The sequence below is a fragment of the Anas acuta genome, chromosome 3 (genome assembly GCF_963932015.1).
Source record: "Anas acuta chromosome 3, bAnaAcu1.1, whole genome shotgun sequence".
NCBI lineage: Eukaryota > Metazoa > Chordata > Aves > Anseriformes > Anatidae > Anas > Anas acuta.
In genome coordinates, this window is record NC_088981.1 from 5,149,202 (window position 1) to 5,162,394 (window position 13,193).

General features: G+C 48.0%; 1 long non-coding RNA gene across 1 annotated transcript in view; it reads right to left on the bottom strand.

Annotated features, from left to right (window-relative positions):
- Window positions 1-460: 460 nt before the first annotated feature.
- LOC137853240 (uncharacterized) overlaps window positions 461-13,193 on the bottom strand; it is a 91,335-nt gene continuing 78,602 nt past the window's right edge. The window contains exons 14-16 of the long non-coding RNA XR_011094345.1: window positions 12,902-13,117; window positions 12,701-12,738; window positions 461-1,731 (exon numbers count right to left, since the gene is read on the bottom strand). This is a non-coding gene — a long non-coding RNA (uncharacterized lncRNA). The remainder of the gene's footprint in view (window positions 1,732-12,700; window positions 12,739-12,901; window positions 13,118-13,193) is intronic.

The window sequence follows — 13,193 nt, forward strand, 5'->3', positions numbered from 1 at the left end:
GCAGCTGGCAGGAGGATGGCAGGAGCCTCTTCCTGCTCCACCCTCGCGGGAGGTTTTGGAGCCCCGCAGGGAGCTGCAGGCTTATTGCTCGCCGACTTGCAAGGGCAGGTGAAGTGCTCCAAGCTCCACCTAATAGCAAGGAAGGTGGAGGAGCTGCTTGGCCGAGAGGCGTCGCAGAAGATGGGTCTGGAGGGAAGGAAGCCTCAGAGCAGCTGGGGCTGTGCGGGAGGCGCTGGCCAGGAGCCCTGGACACTGTCAGGGGGCCGTCAGCTTGTTTGCAATTATCGGTGCTCTAGCACTCAAATCAGGCTAAATGGCCACAGGATTAAAATACAAAAACGAGAACAAAACCGAAAGCAAGGGCAAAACCAAAACCAAACCAGAAGGGACCATACAGCAGTTGTCGTTTTCACATTCATTACGTGTTAGCCTTAGCAGAAGCTCTCACCTCATGTCAGCCTGGGACAAAACCAGAGGTGGGCACAGAGCCTGGCTTCCAGGATTCCCCCTATGACACCAGGGAACGAATGGGCCCGGGGAGAGATGCTTTTCCAGCAGCTGCCACCTGTAAAGCAGCACTGGCCGCAGCTCCTCACAACAAACAACAAAACAGCTGGACAATTTTCTGAGATGCTAATGACCTATCTGTACAGAGGTACCTGCTTTCTGTCAAAAAAAAAAAAAAAAAAAGGTTAGACAGTGACTCTCATCTGCTTCTTTCCCCCTCCATTCTTCTCTTTTTTCTTGCTGGAAAAAAAGAATGTAAATTATTGAAAAAAGCCCAAAGTCTTAAGAGAGGAGAAAAGAGATGAAAGCTTAACAGAGTCATTTCACTTAACAGCAAAGCACTTTATTTTTACTGGTTTATTTAACGATCTTGCAAAAAAAATGTCTCCCAGTACAGCTAAAGGGTAGTCAAAAATGTAATTAACAATAGAAACGAAATAAAAATCTAATAGTCCAGAGTGAATATTGGAAACACTCATAATCATATAAAACCTCCTCTGGGATCTTCCATGAACTCAAGGGAGCTCCAAGAGCCTTCTGCAGCACAGCCTGCTTGGCAATGCTAGGCCCTAACCAAAGCAGCAGTGACCTCCAGGATCATGATCAACCACCAAAAATATTTTCTAACCTCTTCGGTCCAGGATATTTTTTTTTTCCTTAGTGATTGTTCTCCCAGCTGCTGGCCGTGACTGGTCTTACAGGGACTCACTCGTAAAGGGCTGTGGTAATGGGGCAGCTGGGATGAATAGGAGAGCTGGGACATTAGGGACCTCTGGCATTCAAAGTGGTTGTGATTGAAGATTTTTTTTTAATAGCATCAGGACAAAATTTTCACAAACTTCCAAACAGGCTTGAAGGCCTGACATAGCATTTTAAAGCAAGTGACTCCTTAGGCTTTGGACTCGCCGTGATTTTAGTGGGAGAACAAGTCAAATATTCAGGAGCATCGGAGTCCTTTAGCCAAACTCCTTGTGGGTATTTGGTAGGTTTCCCAGCCCTGTTTCTAATTTGGTTTACACCCCAAAGCCAACGGGTTTTGCTATTTGTTTTGTGGGTGGGAACGCTTGTGAGAAGGTATTATCAGGTGCACATCCCAGCCGAGAGATTTTCTTCTCTGAACTTCCCTGGATGCGAGGAGGAAATTCTCCAGATCATCAGCTTGTTTTGGGGCCTTTGTTGTTGTTGTCATTTGTCAGGCAGATCTACATCAGGAAAGCTGAGCACCTGGAGAAGGTTCAAGCATAGACTGAGCTTCAGATCTCAGCTTGGGCTCAGCAGATGACACAGGAAATTGCATTTAGCTCTCAGGGACCGGCGTTTGCTTGTTCTGCTCTGTGGCACACATGCAGGATTGGTAACCCTGGATTGGTAACTACATTTCTAAATTTAACGTGTTAAAAAGCTGCCTCCAAGAGGCGGGGGGAGCCCGCGCCAGCATTCAGTATAAAGTTGGGCTCAGCGCTGATGGTTTATGGCTGATAATGAATTTAGCAAGCTACCAGTTAGGCTTTGATGCTAATTATTTTAAGTATCATAGGGTCTGATTCACAAGGCAGTAATCACGGGTCATTATTTCTGACATTATTAGGTTAAGTTAAAAATTAGCTTTTAGGCTCAGAGCACCGTGTACTAATACGCTCCGAAACAGAACACCTGTGCGATGCCTGAACAGACAATTGAAGGAAATTAGCCCCTTTAATTAAACGAGCTGCAAGTGTGCATTGTTTGTTGATACACTGACAAAAAATGGTATTTGCACCTTTAGACAGCAATTTTCTGTAGCTGAAATGGGACACCAGTAGGGAGAAATAAGCCTGGGTTTTGCAAAACAGCGGGGGCTTTCCTTTGATAAATTGGGGCCAGTGCCCCCACACCCTGAAGGGCTGGGTTGGACCAGAAGTGATTTTGTTAGCTGGATTCTTGAGGAGGGTTAAGATGGGATGGGCAGAGCTGCATCCACATCCCGGCTTTGTGTTTTAGATGCACGTGCACGCAAATCCAGTTTTCTGACCCAGCTTCAATGACAGCAGACAGAAAGCCAGATTTTCTCCTGCTACGAGCTTCCTACCGCGGGGTTCCTGCAGGCAGGCTGCAGCCTCTGCTACGTCCAAGCTCACCGCCAGAGCTGGAGGTGGGAAGCAGCAGCTTTACCAGGCTGTGGCGGCTCCCTTCATGCCCAGAGGCCGTGCCTCTGCGCCTCCACTGCCAGCCCGGGGGCGGGTTACGGCCGTGAGGTCCCCCGAGTGCTCCCGTGGCAGGAGGCACTCCCCTCTGGCGTCGTGTCACACAGGGGTGTGCAGTCAGCAAGGCCTCCCCAGGTGCACTTACAGGTACCAGTTGTAATAGGTGAAGTTTGGAAGGGGATGGTTATTTCCATACAGACTCCGCTTCCTTTAGCTTAGGTTATCCGAGGTGTAGGAAGGAGAACCGTGTGTAATTGGGAAGGGCCTGGCATTTGCATGTCAATGGGACCCTCTAGCTATAGAATCCCGAGAAAAGCATCTGCAGGCGTGTTTGTGTGGGCTTTCCATCCCTTTGCATCTCACAAAGAATTGACACATACTTAATTCAAAGGGGGAAGGAAGCGCGCTGATTTCCTCCTCTCCAAATGTAAAGTTTCTACACAAGGAAGTATGGAAAGTTTAAATGATTTGCCCAACAGCGTAGCCCGAAATAGGACTCAGATACCAGCCTCTAATCCTTCCCCGCGGCCATGAGATCGTCTTTCTTCTCTTGATGAAAGTGCAGAAGCTGCTCGCGCAGTTGTGCAGGAAGGCAGGATGGGGTGCCCCACCATGGGGACAGAGGAGGGTTAGGAGGGGCAGCACCTGGCATGCGGGGGCCAGGGAAAAGCAAATGAAACAGTCACCGAACCTGTCCGCCTGCGGCAACCCAAAGGGAGAGCGCTCCTCCCCGCCGACATCTGGTTCTCCTCCTGCCTTTTGGACTTTTGGGTAGCCCATCACAGCTTCTGGTGGGTTGCTGCTGAGCTCTCCGACACGCTGAGATGTGGTGCTGGCGAGGAGATGCCTGCAGTGGCCACACCACCTTGGGTCCACCCAGGAGCTGGTTTCGGTCTCAGTGGGTTTGGGTTTCTTTCCTTCCGTAGTTTTCAGACACTCCAGAGTCCCCCACCAGAAAAAATGAGCCCTGGTTCTGCAGTGCAGGTTTGGGTCCATGTCAGCTTCTGGAATTATTTTTCTATTTTACTCCTCTATCCCTCCGAAATAGGGCAGGAGTTGCCTTTCATTTTGGATTGAGCCTAAAAAAATAAATGAATATGGATACCAACCCCATCCAAATACAGCAGAACGGCTATCTTGCCTTACTAGTATTCCTTTACAGAACCAGCCTGGATTGTTCTGATAAATCTCTTGAAGATAACCAGCACAAGAAAAGGAACTATTCAAATAAAGTCACGTCAAGGAAGCACACAAGGACACATAGAATATGTGACACCAGAACTGCAAAACTGAGCTAAAGGATCAGAGTTTGGATTTGTGACAATACCGGCAGATCCCGGTTTATTAAGTCCAGAAAAGAAAAACAGTGAAATAGTGAGTGGTCCCAGGCTTACAGTTAGAGGTGTCAGAGTGCTCCTTGGATGTGCTAACCACGCAATCACTTTTTTTTTTCCTTTTTTTTTTTTCCTTTTTTCGCCTTTGAGAGACGGAGTTGGGGAACTGCAGGGCTGCAAAATTTGCCCGCGTGTCACAGGCGCACCTGGAGCTCTTTGAATTTCGCTGCGCTGCTCTGGGGCTGAGCTTCACTGGCACGAGGAGCTAACGGGATCACTCCATCACCCCGGACCTGTGGGTGGTGGGAAGTGCTGCCTGATGGGGCTGGGGATTAAATGTGCCGGTGCTGGAGGATAGGGTGTTCCTGTGCAGAGAGCCCTTGACTTAGGAATTTGCTCCTCACAAAGGTATGCCAATGCCCGGAGGCTTTCTCCATTTAGGGTGTGAGGTGAGATATGGCTCTTTGTTGGGAGCTTTTCTCCTGACATCCTCGCAAGCCAGGCAGATGTGTGGATATCTCCTCGTAGTTACCCCTGGAAGGAAACATTGTTGGGATATCCTAAGGGGTAAACAACACTGAGAGCTGAATTAAGAAGCGTTGTCTCTGTTCACTCCAGTTCTGTAAGCACTGCTCACTATTTTAGGGCAAAGCATTTGTGTTCTATTAGCAGTGACCTGTTTTCAGCATCGACTCCCAGCCCTGCAGAGCTGTCCTCTTTGAAATCCAGCAGGATGAGGCATTCGCCAGACTTCAAGCTTTCCCCTGGACCCCAGGTTCAGATCCCACCCAGATGGAGCTACCAGGAGGAGCTGGGGCTGGGTGGCCTCGCGGCAGAGACGCTGAGCATGGGGGCTGATGCTGGCCCCCTCTGTTCCAAAGGGCCGGGAGGCTCCTTGTGCTGGAGGGCAGCTGGAAGTGGAGCCACGCTCAGGGTCTTCCTGATGACCACAAGCAGCCCTGAGCTGGCGGGGCAAGGTGAGCACACTCTGCGCAGTCTGTACGGGCACCTTCTGCTTTCGTAGAGCGTTAACCAGGCTTGGAGGTGGCTGCTGCTCCTGGAGGTGAATGACAGAGGTCCTTGCCCAGCTGATGTTGCCTGTAACTCTGTATCTCCCTGTACCCTCTCCTGGACTTGCTTGCTTTGCTTGCCTTGCAGTGCATTGCATTTTCCAGCCTGCACATCTCATCCAATTTTGCGAGCTATAGCTGCTGCTGCTGTGTACATAAGGGTCTTCGAGGGGGCCTATTTCCAGACTTTTCAGGCATCCTTTTTTCACGTCTTTAGCAAATGCTGACATTTTCATCATTCAAGCTGAAATTTGTTTTTTGACAGGTTGGAGGGACAAAGTCTTGGGACCAAGGTAGAACTGAGGGAGGAGAAGAAAAGAAGGGACAAAGACAGATACCTGCAAGCAGATGCATGCATGCTGCCTTATCCCCTATGCCTGTGGCTGAGCAGACAGCCTGGTGTCTGCCATGCCCGAGGAGTGGCAGTTCGGGGTGCAGGCGAGGACCCTGAGATCAGTGGCCTTGGGTTTCTGCCCTGCCCAGGTACATGTCCTGCTTTGGGGAAGGACGGGATCCTTGCTCTCCAAAACCCATAACACAACTGACATTGCGTGCTCAGAAATCCTCCTCGCTGGAGTTCTTCTCTTGTAGCTAACGCTATTTATACCAACCTTTCCCTTCAGCTTACCCAGGACAGGATCAAAGCTCTGGGAGCAGAGATCTGTCATTACACAGGCTATGAATTCTGTATTCCTACCTCAGATTTCGATTCAATTTGGGGGTTGTGTGGAATTCATCTAAAGCCAAGTGGTTTTGGATGTCAAAACCATAAAACAATTTTCCTGTTTCATGTGACGCGGGTGTATAATAATGCATTTGGCCTTGCCCCTGGGCTACCTAACCATGGGCTGTGATTCACCTCCGAGGCTTAGCTGCCTGCCCTCTTACCGGACCTGTGCTCAGCTTCAATTTTTCGTAATGAATGCAAAGCCTGGCCAATTCTTCTGCCTTTCAGGTTCCACCAAGAGCACTTCCAGTAGCTCTGCTAGTTAATATTAAAATCTGCTTTCTGCCAATACAACGCTAATGATCTGTACTTCAAGGGCAGCTTTGATGTGATGATCTCAAAGCGAATCAATTAAGGGTTATCCCACACCCTTGCTATGGATGGAAACATCGAATATATGGAGAAATGAATCCTAAAATCACTGGCAAATGGGAACTGAGAACTGGAATGTCTGTCCTGTGAGAAAGTCAGCGTTTGTTTTCTTCCCCAGAAGACCACAACTGTGCTACAGCGATGTGTTTATGGAACAGATTATGTAAAGGGAGAAAATATTCCCAGGAAGTGTCCCAGCATTTCGTTGTGCACCAGCAAACCGAATGGCACTACAGCCCTGGTGCCTTGTGCTCCTGGTCCTTCTGCACTGCTGGGCTTTGGGTGCCAAGACGCACGGTGCCAACCCTGAGACCCACAGCCCGGCTGCACTCACGGGGGGTGGTGGGGCAGCGTCCGAACCGCACGTGGTGGCACGGCATCTTTCACAAAAGCACTTCACTGCTATAGAGTCCAAGTCAAACATTTCATTTAAAATTGTCGATTTAGAAGACCCAAACAAACCTTTCCTGATTTTTTTTTTTCCATGAAAAATGTCAACGCCACTTGCTTAGTAGCGCTTTGCGAGCAGCAGTCTCCAAGTGTGCTGTTATAGATGTGCCATAAACCAGGTGTTTTCAGGGCTGAGCTGGACTCAGGTCAAGAGCTGTGTATCACTCCATTTCAGAAGGGTCTCCCTCTCTGTTTGGCCACACACACGGCTCCTCCCCGGGAAGCTGTGACTGCTCACACTAGCAGCCAGCAGTGGAAGACCAGCCTGGAGGCACAGCCCTGTCCCAAGCCCTTTGCCGGTGGGCTGTGAGCCACAGCTTGTTAAAAGAAGACACACTGTGGTCAGCTTTGGGTCACGGACTCTCCACATTGCCTGTTTTTTTGGCTGGGGAGGCACATAAACCATTGCTGGTTAGATTGTCTGGTCTTGGCCTCTTCTGCATCCCTGAACGTTTGCACCCAGAGAGGTACACGGTCGGCCAGACAAGAAGGGGGAGAGCAGTGGTATAACCGGGTGCATTGCCTCTGAAAAGGTCAGCACCAGATTTTTTGGTGTGGTATGCATAAACTCTGCAGGATTGAGCAAGAAAAAGCTTTCCCTCCCACGTTATGCTTCGTCTTGAGCACTGGTGGTAGTGGGACTTAGAGCCCGAAGCATATTTGGAAACATTTACACACGCAGCTGCGACAGCAGAAGGGGGAAATGGCTTCTTTTCAAACGCTGGAGGCAAGGATTACTTTTCTGCAAACTGCCATAGGATGTGATGTTTCTTTAAAGCTCAAATCTCCTCAAACACATACGCACCTTTCTAAGGGACAGATTTCCCTCTGCACTGACAGTCAGCCTTCCTTGCAATGTGATGGAAAATGTAGGCAGTTTAATGGAAACGCTCCCTAAAGCCCAACAGATTCTCCAATTTGTCCTGTTGGGCAAACATCTGCATGTGAACAGAGGCTTGTGCTTTAATCTCACCCTCTCTGTCTTGCATTTCCGGGTTATCCTTTTATGTGAATCGCAGTTTTTATCTATACAAAGAGAAGCTTAAACTGCCTCCAGTGAGGTATTTTTCCAGTACTTTAGCACTAATTAATCATTAAAGCACCAAGATCAAAGGGTGGGGAGCTACGACGTTGGTATGTTCTTATGCTCACACTGTGGCCAGTTCCTCTCATAAATGCTGGTATTTTGTGTCAGGTCACATATCCCCACTCTGCTTTCGAAAGCCAAGGCAGAGCAGCCCGTCTTGGTGCCTAATCATTCTCGAGCTAAGGGAGCTCCGTAAGGATCGCAGCATCAGCCCCTCAATAAAAAGGGCAGCTCTTACCTCGAACGTGCTGGAACCCAGAGGGGCCAGGGATTTAGGCATGAAGTGAAAACCCACCATGGGGCAAGAGGCAGCAGTCCCTGCCCAGGAGCTCTGGTGGCTCAGTGGGACAAGTGAAGTGGCTGGAGCCACGTCAAGGGGAACCAAAGGCAGTTGCGGGTGTAAATCTCACTGTAAGCCACTCAGACTTACCATTTAAGTGCTTAAGTTACTTCTCAAAGTGAGGCTTTTAAAATTACGCTGCCACATTTGAGAAGTGTAGCCTAAGGACGTGACTTCAGCCAAGCATTAACCCCAGTCTGAAACGGCCGCGGCTGCCGTCCCCTCACCTGCAAGGCCAGCGCTGGCACTCCGGGGAGCCTCCAGCCCCGGGCAGCAGCAGGCACGGCAAAGGGGGGTGCTGGTGCCCGGCTGCTCCGTGTGTGTAGCTTGGTACTAATTGCAGTGGTTGAGGGTGGAAGGGAAGTTTTTCCTCACATCCAGACGGAGCTGGCTGGGCTGCAGTTTGCGGACTTTGCTCTGCAGCACAGGTGACGAAGCACCTGTAAAATTAGTGGTAACAGTGGTTGTCCTAGAAACGGATGGAGCAATGGCATTTCTGAAATGTCTTTTTTACGAACATAGGATGTTTGAAAAGACCATTATTCCGCCTTTAAAAAAAATAAAAATATTCTTTTCATTCTTTCTCTTGAGGGAGGCCAGGGACTTGACAGCATGGGCTCTTGCCCAGCATTTGTTCTGACCTAGATTTTGATCTCTGCTTTTTTCCCCTACCTTCTGCTTAGCTGGCTACTACATCTTAAAGACATGCGTATAATCTATAAAACATTTGTGTTTCCCATTAGTTTTACTTTCTATTTTCAGGAGATTCCTAGGACTATAACAAAGAGATTTAAATTACACTGACCATAAATGCTTTGGGCTGCTAGGGCGGTCTAAATAACTCTAACCAGCAAGGGAACTTGCTAGGCCATTAAGTAGAGATCAGAAGTGAGATATTAAAAAAACACAAGACAGTAAAAAATGCTGTAGATTAATCAACATTCGTCTTGTCTCAGTGGACAGCAGCAATTTGCAATAGCTCGTCTGGCAGCACCGGATGGCTGTTGCACCTGAATTAAACCTCTGAAATCAAGTAATTGCTATTACAGTGCAGTCTTAGGACTCAGAGCATGGTTTGGGATCTTTTTGATGCTGGGCGCTGTATACATGCATATGAAAGACAATCCCTATCCTGAAGAGGACGGTGTGACACTGGCTGCATTTGTTTTACTGTTTCCTCCTCTCCGTGTTGCACATCGCCATGGAGAGGTGGGCGTTCGGTACGAAGGATGGAGGCTGCACGGGGTCCTTGCAGCTGGAGCAGCCCAGTTCCACTCACAAATGAACGTTTACAGACAAAAATCGCTGCAGCTGGCAGGTATTTCTCCCCCACACATATCTCAAAGCAATGGCTGGTGGATGTGCTGTTCAACTTGAAAAGTCCAGCCGCTGGTTGAGGTGATGCTGCTGAGGGTGGAACCACCCCTTGCTAAGTCGTGTATGCCACCTTTGTGAAAGTCATTTTTTTTTCTCCTGTGCTGAATTTACAAACTCCCTGCTCCAAACCCAAATATGCCTCAGCACACAGGGAATAGTGCTGACTGAACACAGTGCAGGCTCTTGCTTCTGCTGGCTTGGTTTTCAGGTGCCTACCAGAAATACTGGCCCGAAAGAAGAAACCCTTCGTGCCATCTCGTTCTGCAGCAGCAGCTTTGGGTTCTGATCTATGTGATGTTATAAAATGTGTTTTACATGAAAGATTGTTCTTCTTAAGCACAGATATGTGCAAAGCTTTATTTTTGTAACCCATTAGTGAAAAGTGACAAGAAAAATCAGAAAAAAAAAATTACCACCCCAAAACACTGGTAAGAATAAATGAGGCAGCTGCGCCTGCCTGGGCCACTGGCAGAGCAAAGACCGATGGCATCCTGTGCCACATGAACTGTGCAAGCTCTGGATAATCCGTGCAGTTTATTGAACTATTCAGTAGGAAGAGTGTTTACCTGGTGAGGAGCTGGAAACACCACACTAGCTAGGAGAAGACAGGGCGAACTACTCACTGCTGAAGGTTTAACTGGTGGTTGTCATGTCAGTAGGCTGCAAAGGAGCGCGGACTTTGCTGGTGAGGAGTTAAGTCCTGGAGAGACAAGCTTCCCCAGAGCGTGTGGCGCTCACCTGGCCTGCCTCCTTACCTCGTGTGCCGGCAGCGAGGCAAGTCCCTTCAGGTGTGCGTTGGGGATTTCTAGCTGCATGCACCACGCTCATGGCACGGCCAGACTAGCACTGGCCAAGCCTCTGCCAAAAGCGAGACTCCGTGTCAGGAGCAGCGAAGTGCAGCGCCATGGTTCAGGCAGCCCTGGGCAGCAAGTGCTTTGGTTTGGTTGGTTTCTGCCTCTCCTTCCCCTCCAAAGGCTCCAGCTGGTAGCCAACAAGCCACGCGTGCATGCACACACCCCACGCACTGCGCTTTGTCCTTGTTAACACAGGCGACGGACGGGGGAGCGTGCAGTCCCACCAGCCCCGTCTCCTTCAGGTGTGCTGCACCGCCGAGTGTAATTCATACGCTAATCCTGTTTGATGATCCAGAAAGAATGTTTCAAGTATGTTTCATCCCTCAGTAATTTCGTTAACCTCTCCTGGCAACAAGTAAAGGGGCGGTAATGAAGTGGTATTTTCAAAGAACATAAAACCTAGACAGCCCTTCTTTCGTTTGGGAAGGGTTAGTAGGCGTATGGAGGACTTCTCCACATGGCTCTGCACTTCATCTGTGACTTGAAAAAAAACAACCTCATGGGATACTAATTCAGTCCTTGGTTTCTTTCTTGTATCAAATACTGCCAACTGTGCCTTAAATCTGGGCCAGATGCATGATGGTTTTATGATGTGATACTGTTAGGAAGTCTGGGTTGAATATAGCAGAGGCTCTGCTAATGGGGTTGCTCCTTTAGGGCAATGGCACGATGCTGGCTTGGGACGCTTTGAGCATATTTCCTCTGTGCCTCTGTGGGAGTACGTCTTCAGCAGAAATTAATGGTTGGGTTTAGCAGGGTGGATAAGATTACTGGGCTGATTGGGTCTGCCAGCGTGGTGAGAGGAGCGAAATGTGTTGTGATGCATGGGGTTTGGGTAAGAGCTTTCCACATCACCCTCATTTGAGCAAAAAACCATCAGGGTTTGTTCAGGTTCATTCCTAAACTGTTTATTTATGTATTGCTGCAGGCACTGCATGCCTATGTTGCCAGAGCCTCTCCTCCATGTCCAAATGGACAAAATAGGCCAAGGGGATTAGTCTCATCTCATGGGGCTTCGCTGCCCACCACAGCAAATACGTGCCACAACCAGGGTTGGAAGTAGCATAGTTCATAAGCCCAGTTTAGTGCATGGGACTCTCGCCATTCAGAACTAATCACAAGACTGTCCTGTTCCTCTCTGATCACATCATGTCCCAAAAGCTTTGTGGAGGATCAACCAAATATCCCGTGTTTTCATTTACTTAGCTCAGCCAAGTGATACAAAAACCAGAACTCTTTTTCTGCCAACGTGGATTTGCAGTAATTAAATTGCTCTGTTGTACGGGGTTAATTTTCATGGACAGATATTAACAATTATCAGCTAATATGTTTAGTAATCTTAAGAAAATACTTGGTAGTCTTTACAGCTACTTAGCTACCAAAAATTGACATAAACTCCTTTGAATTTGGGCTCTGTAACTCATCATCATCATCTCCTCTTTTTGTCCTCCTTCGTAATAATCTGATGACTGTCTTCACATTGAGGTGCAACTTTCTCTTTACCTAGCATTTATTTCCCAGTGAGAGTCCAAGCTGCTTTGTTGTCACCTGTTCTTAAACCTGCTTATTGATGCAGACATGAAGGAGTCCGATTTATTTTACTTATCAAAAACATGGACTAGGCATGACCACAAGACCCTTGGTCTAGAAGATAAAGGCATATGTCTGTGCATCTGCATGCACGCGTAGTTCTTCCAAATCAGAATGTCTTTTAATGCATTAAGTATACCACGTAGCGAGTTTCTCTTACTATGAAACTCCCCATGGATATAAAACACTCATTTTTTAGTGGGATGGAGCTTGGGGACAGTGAGTCAACGACGCTAACTCAGTACTACCTCGTTCAAGTATGTGTGTGTACACTTTTTTTTTTTTGTTGTTCAACTATGTGTGCGTGCACTTTTTTCCTGGGAAACCCACAGCAGTGGCTGATGTGCGGTTTTATGGGCCAGGGGTATAGCCAAGAGGCAGTTGTTTTACATGCAAACTGCAAGACTATGTATGAGACTAAGTGGCTGAATTTTATGGCACTGCTATGCTGCATGGCAAACGATGGTGTTCTGAGGACAAAAGTATTTTACTAGAACATTGACTGTACCCACTTTTTTTCTGTCCTTTTGATAAATGCAACTAACTTGAAAAGTTCCCTCCACAAGAAAAAAACACAGCAGTTACTAAGTATTAAGGGAAATACAGTCGAATATATGGGAAGGCTAACATAAAACCAATACCTTATGACTTAGGACTGAATTTAATCTCCAAATATGATACAAGAACTCTTTATAAATATCTGCCTAAGAGTCTTCCAGTGAAAAAGTGGTTTTACAGTGGGAACATTTTAAAATGCTACAAATATTAAAAGTATCCTCTATTCCGGATTTGTCTTGAAGCTCCCTTACCTGAGCAGCCACGGTGCTGATGGACTCCAGCTCACGCACTCACACAAAGCTGATCCCTTGCTCTGTAAGCCATTATCCCGCAGTGTGTCTAAGGTAGGAACAGGAGAAACTCCATCTCATTTCTTCTTTATCCTTTCCATTTGCTTTGTCCTCAAATCCCTGCTGAAGGACACTATTGGTGACTGGAGTAGAGAGTCTGACACCAAATTCCTTCATTTCACCTTCAGCCCAGCTGTGCAAAGCCCACACGATGATGGTGTGAGTGTTTCTCTGCCTTGGTGGCATTTGGTGGCTCAATCCCTCAGCTGCTCCTCGGTGGATGGATACACTAAGCCACACACCAGTGTGACAAGACGGGCACAGGAATGCTCTCCATTTTATAGACAAGGCACTGAGGTCCTGTGGCACCTCTGTTTCCTAAGAAACAGTCCAGAAAATCAAATGGCACCCCTTGTAGAGGTCCAGATGCCTTCCTGGTCTCCCTGTGCAGTGG